The sequence below is a fragment of the Ambystoma mexicanum genome, chromosome 1p, assembly GCF_040938575.1.
Source record: "Ambystoma mexicanum isolate Mex_15411 chromosome 1p, UKY_AmexF1_1, whole genome shotgun sequence".
NCBI lineage: Eukaryota > Metazoa > Chordata > Amphibia > Caudata > Ambystomatidae > Ambystoma > Ambystoma mexicanum.
Window position 1 is genome coordinate 972,717,037 of NC_090921.1, and position 13,285 is coordinate 972,730,321.

General features: G+C 43.1%; 1 protein-coding gene across 6 annotated transcripts in view; it reads left to right on the forward strand.

Moving 5' to 3' along the window:
- The window catches only part of MATCAP1 (microtubule associated tyrosine carboxypeptidase 1), a 527,831-nt gene that overhangs the window by 19,625 nt on the left and 494,921 nt on the right, over positions 1-13,285 (forward strand). For 5 of the 6 annotated variants that reach the window (XM_069653930.1, XM_069653938.1, XM_069653957.1 and 2 more), the window contains exon 2: positions 5,438-5,559. The exons of the other annotated variant lie outside the window; for it this stretch is intronic. The gene's annotated coding sequence lies outside the window, so the exon portion shown is untranslated. The remainder of the gene's footprint in view (positions 1-5,437; positions 5,560-13,285) is intronic. 6 annotated transcript variants of the gene reach the window in all.

Below are 13,285 nucleotides of genomic sequence, written 5' to 3' on the forward strand. Positions count from 1 at the left end.
TCCATTTTCATTATCCAATATGATGTATAAAGTATGCACATAAGCCATTTGGGCTTTGTTCAGCCACATCAGTGTTTCAGAGAATAATGGACTTGGTGTTGCGAGATGTCAGAAAAGTGTCAAACTTCCAGGAGGATATCTTGCTCTGTGTAGAAGATGATGTGAGTCACAGCAAGGTGCTGCAGACCATTCTGCACAGATTGCAGTGGGCAGACATTTGCCTGCGGAAGGAATAATGAAAATGTATGAAAAACCCATTATGGTACCTGGGGAGCACCTTTTTCTCCAACCCGTAGAGCAAACTGAAATTGGTTAGAGGACTTTCTGATCATTACGCAAAATTTGTTCATAATTTCTATTAGAAAACCATACACGTGTTTGCAGTCGACCACCAATCAAGATGACATGATCTAGAAAATGCCATTTCCAATATGATTTGGTACATAGTTAACACAATATGCCTTGTCCAACTCCAGGCCTGAAGGGCTAGAATCCCGACAGGTTTTCAGGATATCCCTCCTGAATATTCAGGAGATAAAATGTGCATACATTTATCTCATGAATATTAATGAGTGGTAGCCTGAAAATCCAACATGCTTCCAGCCATTGAGGCCTGGAGTTGGACAACCCATTCTAAGACAATGGGGCGCATTATGAGTTGGGTGGTATTCCGGTAGTAAATCCACTGCAATATAGCCCAACAGACATACCGTTACCACCACTTGGTCCTGCGCTACTACCACCGTATTACAAGTGTGTTGGCGGTGTTAGTCCCCATTAGTTCGGAGTCTATAGGACTCCATGGGGGATTTCAGGTGCAATTACTGTGGTGGTAATTCTACTGGCGGTAATTCTGCAGAAATATGGCAGAAAGGTGGCAGATTTACCTACAGGACATAGATGGAGGTGAATCCTCCAACTTTCTGCAAAACCTATAGTTGGGCGGTACCGCCCGCCTAACTCGTAATGAGGCCCATTGTCTGTATCTAAATATAACTATTTTGCTAACTTGTGGAACATGTTAGTTTGGGCCTATGCAATAGCTTACTCCAGAACATACATTTGAGGGCACAGGTTTTATCTGTTGACTGACCGTAAGCCCCGAATAACCATGCTCAGTCCTGGGGCTCCAGGTTATCGATATAAAGATTGGGAATGGTTACTGTCAAGCTACAATAATATACTTTCACCATTGATCATGTTGCAGGATGGAGGAACAGCCCACAATGTTCTTCAAATATGAGTTTGGGGCCATCCCTGGAATATGTCAACAGAGAAAGAAGGTATACTTTGTGAAAGGGAGTGGACAGATACATTGAACTGTTTGACGTTGCCCTGCAAAAAGTGTGACCAGTGACTGAGGGTTGGTACGATCATCAATACCTACAGCATGTACTTCAGCCGAATAGGCAGATAGCTGCTGAACTGTCGGTAACTGAGCATATGGTGTTTAGAGGTGACAAACCTATCGCTCCTTTCCAAGTTATACCTGTCATTGCCAAGGTGTGCAACGGGCATTGTTAAGGATTCTAATCGGGCATCACACACCCGACCAGGACTCTTGCCAGTAGCCTAGGATGCAGCGCACAATTAAAACACTTTTACTTTATTTCCTAAGAATTCAGATTGAACTGGCACCCAACCTGTCTCACACACGCTTTTACAAATACCCCGGGTCACAATGGACCATGAACCAGGCCTGTGGGTGGTAATACAATATTTATTTATTTTAAATTCAAATGAAATCACACAAATTTAATATTGGGCAGCAATCACCAGTGGGGTGATAATAACACTGTAAAATGATAGAATACACTTAATTTGACCTTCTAATGTAACATACACAAAGCACAAGTGACTGAGGGCAAGATTGCTTTTCGGGTAGATAGCACCACAGTTAAGATTTCCCCCTGCAATACTCCCTCAAACCCTTACTAACCGAATTTTGGGTGGGTAGCAAGGAGTAGCAAGAAGCTAGGTATACTAGGCAGTAAACAGAAGTGAAATCCTACGAAATGGGGGGCAAAATCGGATTTAAAAACCTTTGCAATTGCACAAAATAGCACTCATAATTAGTAAATATTTGTTTTGCATGTGGGGTTGAATAAATGAGGTACATATGAGTATAGCACTATCCCAGATGTAAGAACACTAGCAGACTACAAGCAATGTCCCAACAACGGGCATACAATTCAGAAAATCCACTTGACAGTGAAAAACACAGTGCAGCCGAATCACACCCATTGAAATTGAATTTGCTAATTTACACAGGTTTAAAAAATGTCTAAACTGTTTGAAAAACGGATGAAATAGACAAAATCGGAATGTGGTTTTTATGCTGAGGGACAAATGCACATCACAGGGATAATATGAAAGTGAAAAGGGAACTCTAAATGAATGATTGGATGAGATTCTTAACAAGAAAAGAAATTCGGTTTTAAAAATGAAAGCAGTGGACAAGGAAAATCGGTTCGGAAAGGAAAGGACAAGTTTCACTTAAACTAGATTTTAGTGACTAGAAAAGAGAAACGCCACCCGTGAATAAGAAGGTTAATCTGCAGTTGTAACCCCTTCTCGCTGTGTGCATCTTTTAGGGAGAATTAATGTATTTAATCAAAATAGTACTAAGGACTTACACAAGGACAGAAATGAGTGGAAGAATGGCACTAACACTTGGAAATCAATGACGGGATGCACACAGGATTCTGATAATTTTCAGGATTTCTCAAAAGGCAGTTATGGGATTTCTATGGGATTGGACATCATACAAGGTAACAGAGCGAATAATGCAGTTTGTGATTGTTGGGGAAGGGAAATACTCACAACAAGCACTTGAATGGGGTATTTTGGACAGCGGACCGAGTTTCTGGACAGCGAGGCAATACCTGGTCACTGGTCACAGCAGCGTGCTCTCCTAGAAAACAGCTGTGCAAAGGTCTGGTCACGGCACAGTGACACATCAGCTGGATAAAGCGAGTAGCAGGGCAAGCAGGTAGTACTGTATAATCCCAATGAGGATTCAGCCATCTTTCCCCTTTCTCCCTGAGTTATTGGGAATTTTAGTGGGGGTTTTCTGGATCAGTGGTCCTGCCTGTATAGGGTCAACTGTGTTCTGGCCTGGCAGTGGAATCTGGAATCTTGCAGGATGAATATGGAATGTCTGGATACGCAAGAGCTGGAAAATTTAGAAGAACGTGTGTGTCTGTGAGCTTCTACCTTTTTATAAGGCGGGTGACATCACAGGAATTACTCTGGGGGCAGACCTAAGCTAGACTTACCTCTAAGAATCGGATAGGTCAGCCTATGTATGTCGCCTCCTCCCTAGAAGCAGATTGGATTGAAGGAGGGGACTCCGTTTTATGGGGTGTGTTTTTATGAGGTACAGAGCCATCCCACAGTCACTTTTGCCAAAATCAGTTATGACACAAAAATGCACCTTTTTACAGTTGTGGCACTTTTCAAAATCACATAGGCAGATTACATATTTCACACAGAGCATGGCATTCCAACTCACAAGTTTATACGGAATCATTTAACCCTTCTAATAATCCTTTGCAATCTTTGGTGTGAAATATTTCACTTAAATGTTTACAATTTTATATATGTGTACCTATTATCACAGAGCATGTTTGCATTAAATTTCAAAGTTATACCATGTACACTTTTCCCATGAATTACATTTTTCTGCCGTTTGTGTCCCATACATGCTAGGGAAAGCCACAATATCTTGTTTTAATGCCACAAATATTACATTTAAACTTTTGCATTCCTGCATTTTCCGGTTGCAGAAATAAAAGTCTTAAAGTTTATTAATTCATAACAGTCTTTTGCCCCAAATGGGCCAGCATTGCCTTCCAAATAAGGGCATTTTTTTCAGCCCACAACCAACTATCAGGCACTAGCCCTGTGTTGCCATGGATTTGTCTTTGAAGCTCATCAGTTTGAGTGGAGGGGGGGTGCTGCTAAAAAGTCACACCTATGTGCCCCAGAAATCCATTGTACCTAGCTGGAACACTGTCATGGAATGCTCTGTTGCTAACAGTGCCAGTGCTTCTGTGAAAAGTCTGCCTTGCAAGTGCCTTTCCCATGCCTACTCAAAAGCCCACACTGTTGGAATTGCCAATGCTTGTTTCCCTTGCATTTCAAGCATAGAGTGGCACAGCTACTCCCCTGTATGTCTGCAAAATAGCTTCCTAACACAATGCTTGATGTTGGCAGAGCATTGAAATAGGAGTGATTAGTGGTAGATGGCTGCAAACACAGCAGTGAGGGGGCGATTGAAGGGTGACTTTTGTCCCCAAATGGGTATCAATAAATTGATTTAATCTTTCATAACACGCTTAATACTGGAAATCAGTCTCTAAGCACGGGACAGGGATTCAGACCTGTGTTTCTCTTTTTTTTCTTGCTTTGAAGACAAACGTGTTGCCCTTGAGATATCCTCCTGGCCAATTGTGAGGGATTCAAAATGGGTGCACAAAGCTGCCATTTGTGTGAAATAATGCCTTTACACAGGTGACATCATGGTTTTTCTTTAGTGTGTTCTAAGTCCTGAGGACCGTTTTAAAATCCAAAGGATATTATTTGGGTGTGCATTACTTTGCACACTGCTACTTTAATCTTCCATTCAGGAAGGGGAAAATAAAGCTATAATGTTGATTTTTTTAAAATCACATTTCTATAGCATTTATACATTGTCAGGTTCGTTTTTTATATAATTTGCATACGTTTCAAGGCTTTTCAATAAAATGTATCATGTTAGTTCTTGAAACCCTAACGGATGTGTAATAACTAAAGCTGGGAAGTTATGTGGTTAAATACCTACATTTCAGAAAGGGCTCACATCCCAATTTCACCACTTAATCAAAAGTGTGTGATCATGAGCGCAAATCATTTAATCTTACTGTGCCGTCCTGGCCAAAACTGGAAGGCCCTAGAAGTTAGTCACTTCGTAGCTTATGCTATTAGAAAATGCCTCAGTCGTGGTTTATTCTAATGTTGCTCCTTATGTAAAAATCAAGAACGTTCAAATATTGTACGCCACACAGCTGTGTCCCTCTCTTTGCTCATGAGGTCTTCAAGTAACAAAGACTGAGACTCCTTGTAATGTCTTTTTTATAACGTCTCGTTCTCATGGTGTCAATGCATGTGTAAATATGAGGGAGCAGGTCTTTTGCAGCACAGGGCCTCGGAAATTGTAGGGCAGGGCCTTGAGAGAAATTTAACACGCCAGGACATTAGTAAATGAGAGTACATAATGCAAAAGTTAGGCTGATGTTTGTGAACACGATAGAGGCTAAGTGGCATTAAGCTCCACCCCTGTCTATCAGCTTTACAAAGTAAATGATGTTCAAAACAATTCCATTCAATATTTACATGGCCGAGAAGCCCGAACGCGGAGGCAAGGGCTAATGCTTACCTGTCTGCTGTTTTGCAGTTGTGCTGGAGGTGCGTGGAGTGGAGTGTCCATCTACACCCCCTGGAACAAACCCGAAATTGCTTACGACCCCAAACGGATACCGGAGAACACTCCTACTAGATGACATCACACTGCATCAAGTAAGCTCATCTCTTAACTGTGATTCCCTCACACACTCCCCCTGCTGCGCTCCTCCTCCATCCTTCCCATTTTTGTACACCTTACCCTCCTGTGAGCTTCTTCTGGTTGACCCTAGCACGCCTGAACTGTGGGCCCTGCGCCTTTGACCGGCGTGCTGAACAGATTGTTGTTTTCTGCCAAAACTCCTGTGACTCATCTGGGACTGCGGGCACCTGCCTTTGACCAGTGTGTCTCTCCAATATCGCAACGAGACAGAGCCCTGCGACCTCTCCTGCCAGGCGAAGACCAGATTGCTACGCTTGCATTCAAGCAAGACATAGGGCCTCATTACGAGTCCAGTGGTAACCTGCCGGTTTTTCCGGCTCGGTTACCGCCGTACTCGTATTACCATTCCGCCTCCGTGATTCCTGGAATTACCAGGACATTACAACCCCGGTGACCCGGGAATTCCGGAGGCGGAATTCAGTAAATCCCCATTCCCATTGAGTCCCATAGGACTCAATGGGAATGGGAACCATGGAAACACCGGCACCATCTTGTGATGGTGCCGGTGTTTCCACGTCCGCATGCAGGCGGGCGGTGTTAAACCCGCCAGGTCAGACCTGGCGGGAATGACACCTCCGCCTGCAGGACTCGAGATCACCCGGTATGGAAACAACGGTGGCTCCATACCGGGCGACTCGTAATGAGGCCCATAGTAAGAAAATAACATTGGTGATACCGATGGGCCCCCTTACGCGACAACGTTCCAAATAAAAGTCATGCCCACCCACTATTCCATCTAATCTCTACCCTAAAGGCACTGACAAACATTAAAAAGCCAGCATGCATACGGAAGAATCTCCCAACACCCGAAATGAGAACGCACATAGTGAACAGTATGTCTAGCTATATAAAGACACCCATTGCCACTCAAGTTGTCATGGAGCACCTAGAGATGAAAGATAAAGCTGGAAACACTCCCCCGTCTACAAAAACTGATGCTGACAACCTTGAACCTGCACCCAAAGGCAGCAACACCCACCATAGGAGAAAGCTCCATTAACATTCTAAACGCAGATCCTGGAACAATTGAAGACATCCAACTACCGAACCTAGAGGGGCTACCCCCTGGACAAAAGAGCCAGTTGCAGATACTGACTATGGACACATATGAACCAGCACCACTGAAGATTGTGGAACAGCCCACTAGGGAGGAGTGGGGGGTCGGGAATGAACCATCAAAGAAAGGACGACGAAACTAAATTTCCCAACGCAGACTCAGGCATGTGCCAATATACATACAGACCTCCACATCCTCGAAAGCAGCTGAGGCACACATTGCCTCACCCCACGACTTGCCAAATGGCTACCCTACTTCACAAAGGCTGGGAAAAACTGTCCTAACAACCGGGAACCATGATGGTTTAAATCCAGCTTCACTATCAACCCCATCGCAAAGAGACAAAGCCAAAATTGCAAAAGAGAAATGGAAAACGCACTACGAACGTGCAAGATCTGATCTGTACACCTTTAGTCCCTTTCCATCGACAACGAATCGACTTGAGAGACTCTCGTTGGACCTCACAGAAATTGAGTCTCTCATGGAAACACATGAAAAAAACAGGAAAAGGCATTCAACAAACCTGAAACAAAAAATATAGAAAAGCCACCCACTATAAAAACCAGACCCAAGAATAGCACAGTACACAGGGAACTACAAACGGGCACACCAATCCCTCCTTCCCAAACGATTCTGAAATGGATATTGAGAACAACAAATGCCATTGTGAAGATAACAATGTCAACCTGAAGCAATTCCTACAACTATGCTAGATCTACAGAATATCTTGATAGCCGTTACCACACAGACAATGATCCCCTTCATGAAAATGCATGAATCAAACATCGAGGCAATCAAAGATCAAGCAACCCTATTAGCCCTAATACATGCAAAACAAATAAACAACGATGCATATGGATTTTAGAGGCTGAAGCAAGTGTCACATGACAATGACGTCTTGCAGACATTGCAAGGAACGATAGAGCCGATCTTATTGCCATGATGAATGCCTGACCTCAACAATCAACCAAGGATCACACATCACAACCACAGAAAACAACTGAAGAAACGACACAACCTGAACAAGACAAGAGGCAAACGACAGAAACAAATGGTATACCAGAAGGCCATCTAATTGACCTAGATAGGGAAGTTCCCACGATACAAGCCATGACAACACTGTTGACACAGAGAGAAATAGACACACAGAATAAACTGGCTCAACATAAGAAGACGTCAGAACCCTACAAAATCTTCACCCACCAGGGATCCATCACCCAAACAAAACAACAAAAAGAAACCTAAAAAAAAGCTCTAACCAAAAAACAGCAAAAAGAATCAAGAGCGTTTCTTAGAAACTTAACCATGATCTCGAACCATACAATAACGAACCAAAAAAAATTAACATAGAACAAACAAAGAAACTGACAAAGAGTAACACACCGACAGTTGCGAATGGAAAATCACGTCTACCACACAGCAGAAACTAAATAAAGCGGATGAAGCAATCTCAGAGGCTCTGAAGAATCTGTCAACATACTCTCGTGAGGAAACTTCAACTTCCGAACAACAAGAAACCCAATTGAATAAATCCTCTATAATTGTCCTAGATATATACAAACAAGGACTAACAGATCATCAGATAACCGTTAACCTGACATGTGAAGACATTTCAGACTCTGACCTAAGCCTCAACCTTGACCGCTCCCTATTGAATCCAAAGGAAAAACACGAGAAAGAAACAGCTCACCACAAACGGCAAGCCGCAAATAGGGACACTCTCCACAGAAGCAGGTGAGAAGAGATGTCGCCTGATCCTAAACATTCACTGAAACTTCCTTTATTCATAGACCCACGAAGACATAATTGCCGCCATAGGCTCACTCTCAAACACCCCTTGGCTTCTACACGCCATACCTGAGCTCAAAGCAATCAAATCCGAGGATATACTCCTCATTGAATTTATTGAAAGCCAGAGGCTTGACAAAATATGGATAGACTGTGCCTCCCTCAAGACAGCACAACTTATGGAAGCAAACAAGCCACAATTCCAGCTATTAGGATTTTACATCACAATAATTGAAATCGGAGCAGACCTGACGCAGACACGGCCGAGCGTTGATAGCTCGGCGACAGGGGATATATCCAACTGGACACCAATTAGTAGCGATACCAGTCACTACTCGGAGATCCATCACCCAGACAGATGGAACGATAGATACGAGAATCCGAACATTGGATATCCCCAAAACAATCAATCCACCGGCGAAACCAAACAGCCTTTCTGAAGAGATATGCAAGATACCACAATTAAAGAAAACCACAGCACATCCCCATCCCATTAACAAAGAATAAAGATCGAAAATAAAACAATCACAATTTGCTCCTGGAATACACGTGGCCCATTCCATCTATTCCAGATGGAAAAAAACGACTTCTGCAAATTCCAAATCATATGCTTGCAAGAAACCTGGATCAACTGCCAACCGATATGTGAAGGTTTTTCTACTTACATGAACCCTGCAATATGGAAAGCCAAAAGTCGTCCCTCTTCTGGCCTACTTACACTAATCAAAACCGTTGAGAACTTGGAGATAATTGAATCAACTAACATAAATTCATGGGCCCAATTCACAATCATTTCAATATTAAATATAACTGAGAAAGCCTAATAATACAACTAGAGCATCGCCCTATATACTGGAATCCCGCAAAAATACAGGAAGAAGCACTCATAGATTCTGTATTCACAACTATAGACAATGCCTACCAGAAATATCCCCTGATGGACCTCATACTTTGCTGGGACCTCAATATTCACCTATATAACCAAGAAGGAATCCAAATGGAAGATCATAAACTTGAACCCCTTGCGCAGAAGTGATGCTTTGAAGTCGCCAACAGAAATCTGGTCCTCCTAGATGCCCTAAATCCAAATACTGGCCTGCCCTCCTACATGGGCACGCGGAAATAGCACGGCAATAAATGACTATATATACTCCTCGAAAAGTATACTTAAGAACATACAGGCAAAAGGAAACATTCATTCGAATAACAGCGATCATTACATTATGTTAAGAACTTGGACGCAGAACACCACACCCAACGAGAGAATACATCTACCATCGATGGAGCCCAATAATGGTTCGGCTGAAGATCCCACAGCGGCACTTGGCAACTCTTCCAGAAATCTTCGAGACAGCAAGTATGGATGATCACCGGAAGCTGAATTACGAATGGCTACTTACCAAATATAGAAAGGAGCCAAGTGAAAGGAGCTTGACTCAACAACATCATGCCAATACGTATAACATCCAGATCGCTGAAAAAAACAGAGAGCTACGTAAGACCTTTAAAAAACGAACGAAACACCCTACTCCAGAAAACCATCACATGATGAAACTTGCAAAACAAAAATACAAAGACTAAAAAGGAAAGAACCAGAAATACAAAGAACAAAATGAAAAGACTGCCTAGAGCCTATTGCACCATACTGAACCTGCCATTAGCTTTACATGTTTTGCATCTGTGCAGCATACTGCCTAGAGCCTATTGCACCAAAGTGAACCTGCCATTAGCTTTAAATGTTTTGCATCTGTGCAGCATACTGCCCCGTGCCTATTGCACCATACTGAACCTGCCATTAACTTTAAATGTTTTGCATCTGTGCAGCATACTGCCTAGAGCCTATTGCACCATACTGAACCTGCAAATAGCTTTAAATGTTTAGCATCTGTGCAGCATACTGCCTAGAGCCTATTGCACCATACTGAACCTGCCATTAGCTTTAAATGTTTTGCATCTGTGCAGCATACAGCCTAGAGCCTATCGTGCCATACTTCTGCGTTATCCCCAATTCTTTTTCTTTTTGTACTAGCCTATTCTGCTATTCTCTTTGTTTTTGAACCAGCCCATTCGTTATCCTGGCTGCTTTAACTATTATTACTGTGGACCATTGCACTAGCCTAACTCTGTTATCACTACTGTAATGGTAATTACGATAAATATTCTACACAAGCAATACATGCAACAGATAGTTGACACACCATGATCAGCATACTTCGCATCCTTCCGCTTATACTCACCTCCATATGGCCTGAAATTAGACTATTTAACCACGATAAGATGGCATACCTCAGGGACCCCTTCCCCAGGGCTCTCCTAAGCTCTAACACCCCCCCCCAACCCTACGATTCTGCCCACGCTCTTCCTACCGGCACTAAATTCCACTAATTGGGATTCCAGAATCAAGACCACCTCATTCCTACCTACACTACACTCCTTGACCACCAGTAAACTGCTCACAGAATTCACCAATCACAAACACATGCGCAAAAAGTCCTACACTAACACAATAAAGAGTTTAGCTGACTACAGCCTAGCCAAACCCAGAAGGGTACACAGAAGCAGCCCTTAAAAGGGGCACTACTAAATGGCAGGTCCCTTGTTGCCCACGCAACTGAGATTGCAGACATCATATTGGCGAATAACCTTGACTTCCTTGCTGTGACAAAAACGTGGCTGCACAACGCAGCTGGCCCGTCTCTCACCTTAGCTGTCCCCGACAACTACTCCATCCTTAGAGCTGACAGACCCAATGCTCGAGGAGGAGGAACGGCCATTATCTTTAAATCCAGCATAGACATGAGATTGGCTACCGCTTCTCCCCTGACATCTTCTGAACTCCTCTCAGTTAAGTTCCAAACGTATCCTAAAAATACTATTACTATTCACCTAATATACAGGCCTCCAGGTCCTCCTGGATCTTTCGAAGAAGATATTACGTTGCTAGTAGCTGACACCACCAAACCCATGGCGCAAAACATTATTCTAGGTGATTTCAACCTTGGCTATAATGACCCCAATGACCTACCTGCCACCTCCGTAGCCAACACACTATAAGAACAAGGTTTCATACAAATAAGCACCAAACCTACCCACGAGAAGGGTAGGATACTTGACTGGGTAGCAGACCTTAACTGCAACATCACCCTAAAGGACTCCTCACCACTCGTGTGGTCTGATCATTACCTCATATCCCTATAAATCAATGTCAACAACCAAGAGTTGAAAAAGCCTGCTATTGTGCCACCTTCACTCATTAGGAACAAACACAATATTACAACGGAGGCTATAATACCCCTGGTAGACCCCATACTCCATGCACTGCCTGCCACTAATGACCCGAATCTATTGGTCGACATTTACAATAACTCCATGACCAAAGCTATAGACACCATTGCCCTGTTTAAACTGCGCAAAGGTAAACCTAGACCACATCTGAACTCTTGGTTCACTCCTGAACTTAAACTACTGCGCACAGAAAAAAGAAAACTGGAAACACTTTGGAAAATGACCCCTTCCCCTGAAAACAAAGTCAACCTAACTAACATCACTGCCACTTACAAAAATGAGATGATCCGCACCAAAAAAGAAACCTTCAACGACAGAATAAACCAAGCAGGATCCAGCACTAAAGAATTATTTAACATCTTAAGAGAGTTAGAAAACCCCAACCACCTGCAGATACCTGCACCAAGGATAAACCCTGGTGCACTAGCATCCAAAATGCTCTCTCTAACTAAATTACGGGGCTCCAGACCGAAATAGCTGAAAAAAGACACCAATTTACCTCTGGCAATCTAACAAGTCCGACTTCGTCCTATACTGCACACATTAACATAGGCTTCAAATTCAACAATGTATCCATGCCTGAGGTTCAAAAAATCATAGCATCACTGAAACCATCTAATTGTAAAGGCGACAGTTGCTCAGATCATAAAAGATGCAGCTAGAGACTTAGCCCCTTTCATCACTAAATTAATAAACTCCTCATTTGCCAGCAACTCAGTCCCAAGTAACTTGAAGCAGTCCTGGGTCCTCCCATTACTTAAGAAACAAACATTAGATCCGGCTATACCCACTAACTATAGACCGATCACTACAGTCCCTTTGCTACTGAAAATCTTAGACAGGGTTGCATACTTGCAATCTAGAAACTTGGAACTCATCAATCTGGCTTCAGACCCCAACACGGAACGGAAACTGCCCTTGTTGACCTCAAAATCCAGATTGACGAATTAAAAGATAATGGCAGAGTTGCCATCCTACTTCTCTTAGACCTATCGGCAGCCTTTGACCTGGTTGACCATAAAATATTATGTGATCACTTGTCATCGGCAGCACACTTCTCAAACTTTGCTGTCACGTGGATTAAATCCTTCCTGGCGAATAGAACTATGCGTGTCTTTTCACTTACTGCTGCGGCTGACCCAATCCCCATCACATGTGGAGTCCCACAAGGCCCCTGCGTATCGCCAACTTTGTACAATATCTTTACAAATCCACTATTCGACAAACTGGACCGTCTGGGTGTCACCTACACCAATTATGACACCCAGATACTCCTAACCTTATCAGGCACCTATGACCCAGATGTCTGCCGGATCAACGAAGTCTATACCATCATTCAGGCATGGATGGCCACACATGGCCTCTGCCTGAATGATGACAAGACCGAGCTTCTCTTAGTCGGCTTACCCAACAGCCTTCTGGAACTCGGTCCCAACTATACAAGTATCCTCATTGATGGGAACAATATACCTATTGCCAAAAATGTAAAAACCCTAGGCTTTTACCTCGATGCCAACTCTAACCTAACCAAACAGGTCAACATGACTGCC